Source organism: Gavialis gangeticus, unplaced genomic scaffold, assembly GCF_001723915.1.
Source record: "Gavialis gangeticus isolate Ggan-Ray unplaced genomic scaffold, GavGan_comp1, whole genome shotgun sequence".
Classification (NCBI taxonomy): Eukaryota; Metazoa; Chordata; order Crocodylia; family Gavialidae; genus Gavialis; species Gavialis gangeticus.
This window is the reverse complement of record NW_017729032.1, coordinates 17524278-17527509: the sequence shown is the minus strand read 5'-3', so window position 1 is coordinate 17527509 and position 3232 is coordinate 17524278. Positions and strand designations below refer to the sequence as shown.

The following is a 3232-nucleotide window of genomic DNA, read 5'->3' as shown; positions in this document are numbered from 1 at the left end:
TTACTGGCAAACAGATAATAGACTGCTTTCTTCCGGCTAATTTTGATGGTGTTCATAAATGTTTGGCTGAAGTTATATACGCTTTGTGTGCTGACTAAGATTATGACCTGTTATCAGTTTTATGTAGCACCATAAAGTCTTTCTGTTAACCAAACACGCTGTGTGAAGCTGCCAGTACCGTTTGTTTTGTAAAGCTCCAAAATACGGTCAGCCAGAGTGGCTACTTCAAGTAGAAATAAAAAGGGGACTGGATGACTGAGTCAAGGTGTCAGGCTAGGCAGGGTGACAATAAACAGAATAGGTTTTATTTTCCTTTCTAGAGAAAAAGGGTACCCCCTTCCTCCCACCTCCAAATCTCCCCACAATAGACCACCACAAATCACTGACAACCAAAGTCATAAGAGACCTTCGTTCAAGTTTCTGCAGTGGGTTCAGTTCACCCCAGGAGTCCTAACACCAGTGAGATACCTATGGAGTTATACCAGGGGAGACTGTGAAGGAATGCATGGATGAAATAGTTTGGAGGCAGCATTTACAGCTGACACCAATGTTTTGCCATCTGCGTACTCGGTGTTTACAGTACTGACTGCGGCAGAATTGCAAAGTATTAAGATTGAAGAGACGCTTGGTAATGTTCTCTGTCGTCCAGTTTGTCCAGGAGTATGTGTCTTGGGGCTGATTAGCAGCTTTACCTGAACAAGTTAAGTCACCCTAGATTCTAATTTTATCTCCTAATCTTTATGCAGGCAGTTATAAATGGCACTTTGCAGTCTTGGAAGTACTCTTGCCCTGAAGCTGACAGTAGCCCTCCAACAAATAATAATATAAAGTGAAGTTCAGGGGCAGAAATCCTGCGTTAAATAGAAAATGATTCTGTATAATAATTGAAGGTTGAAAACCCTTGTCAGCTTGCATACATGTCAGACAATTTACCATCTGTGGAATAATCCCTCTGGTCTCCAAAGGTACTTATACGTGTAGTTGAGGGAGAGAGTTTGTCTAATGCATTTGCTCTGCATCAACTGTTGTTTGCTCTTTTCATGTCACCACTGGATGGATTTATTTAAGTGAAAATGAAAGGGACGTCCCTCAACAGTGCTGGCATTTGAAAATTTGTTACAACTGAGACATTGCTTGAGGGACCAAGGGGGTTTTCATCCTTTCTGTGACAAACCATATAGTGTTTCCTTCTCCTAAAAAGCCACCTGTAGCCTGCTGAATTCATAAATAAATAGAAACAAGTTAATATGAGTGAGTTGTATAAAAAAAAATTCCTGTCCTTGATATTTCAGATGGGAAATGGCCATGGAATGATATGCTGATGGCCATTGTTAGATGGTCCCTTTGAAGATAATTGTCTCCCAGAGGATGCATAACTTACTGTCTTGTCTGTCTTACTGCTTGCCAGGCTTAGTTTTCGTAGGTTGAGTTTGTCTCCAAAGATTACCAGGTAAGCAGGGCTGGGTCAGTAGCCAATATTTTTCCTCCTAAGTACACAATCAGAACATGAGCATTGTGTGGGGAGGACAACGTGTCTCTGGTGACGTTGTATAGGTAGAGTAAAAACCAAAGCTATGTTGCTAGCTTAAACTGAAGCCAAAATGTGAAGAGAGTGCTGCTACATATACACGTACCAGTTAAAGGTTGTGTTAAATGTTTTTGATTTGAAAACCTGAGTGGAACAGTAGAGTTTTATGATCTGAGTTCTGCAGAATAGTCGGATGAATTTTATTGGGCAAAACTATTTTTCCCATGAAAAATGTGTATTTGGCAACACCACAGCATGTCACAGTTTTGTCTGCTTACCTGATTTTTAAGGCAGCAGAAAAAGGTCAAATTAAATAAGTTTAAAAAAAAATATTTTTAAACAGGCCATGTTGAGGTTTTACTTTGAAATTATGATTCCAATTTCCTTCAGTTTTATTTAAAAATTGAAGTTAAAAATGTTTGAAAAGGAAACAAAACATGTAATTTAGGATCAAACTATTGCTATTGCTACTATGGCTTGCTGGGAGCTTCTGAAAACTTTCCCGCAGGTTGACCTGAAATAATTTTGATTTTTTGGGAATTGCCAATGAACCCTAAATTCAATCATTCATAAGCTCTGTCATGGACTTCAGGTCGTGGGACATTGTTCACTAAAAGGAGTTCTTCCTTGCCTCCATGCAACTGCAATACATCAGAAAAAAATCCTGCCAACATTTATCTGGGTTCCTCAGTGCCGATGGAATTGGCAGCTGTGCTAAACCTAGCAAATACATGTAATGTATAGCAAAGACTGGAGTAAGAGAATATCATTTTATATGGTCATTTTTCTGAGTAGGAGCTCGCTTGATATTTAGAAGTTGTTCTTTATCATAGTAACACCATAGATCCCATGCTCTATGCTTTAACATAGGGAGGAGTAGCCCCTGCTCAAAACAGTTTACATAAACAGAGTAGAAGGGGAAATGGAGGCGTGATGAATCGCCCAATAGTACAGTGCAGGCCAGTAGCTGAGCTGAGAATAAAACTTAGGTTTCCTGATTCTTGATCTAGTGATCTACTAACTAGGACATGCAGTTGCTTCCCACACTGCTCTTCGCTAAGCTGTCATCAGCCTTAGCAGAGATGGGAAGCCCACTAGCAATGCATTACATCAGCACAGCTTTAATATCACAGGCCACAGAGGCATATCAGGGCTTCCACCTTGTCCCTGTCTCTCTTGGCAGATTTCCACAATGAAGACTCCAAGGATGTTGATTAAATTATTATGAGATTTTATTCGGCGATGCTTGATATATTATTCAAAGTCAGATGCGCCCGGGGTTTATATATCAGAATATCTGATTCGCTTTTTCAAAGGATATGGCACTATCAGGCTGCTAGAGCCAGGAGCCAAAGAACAACCCTGTCCAATTGTATAATCACTTTGAAAGCTTAAATATTAAATGAACACATTTTTGGATGGCTGGAGAGGCTATTTCTTTATTTCATATCATTTTAGAGAACTGGGGATGGTAATGATTGTGAGTCACATTTTAGGAAGAGTGTCTTTCATGCAGAGATCCAGAAATGCTGAATAAACTTTATCAACTATGCTCTTTTCCGTGACCTAGAAATTTGAGTACAAAGTGTTCATTCCCCATCATGCTGTGTGTCCCACTTCCTGAATACCCCACTCTTTCTAATCTATTCAGTCGAGCGTATTTCTAGTGGTCTGAGGAAGGAGAGGTTGCGGGTAGGTATCAAA

The 3232-nt window shown here is 39.9% G+C and overlaps 1 long non-coding RNA gene across 1 annotated transcript; it reads left to right on the top strand.

Annotated features, from left to right (window-relative positions):
* Positions 1–1291: 1291 nt before the first annotated feature.
* Positions 1292–2947, top strand: LOC109302450. The gene is made up of 2 exons (XR_002098782.1): positions 1292–1450; positions 2121–2947. It is a non-coding gene; the product is annotated as an uncharacterized LOC109302450 (long non-coding RNA).
* The last annotated feature ends 285 nt before the right edge of the window (positions 2948–3232 follow it).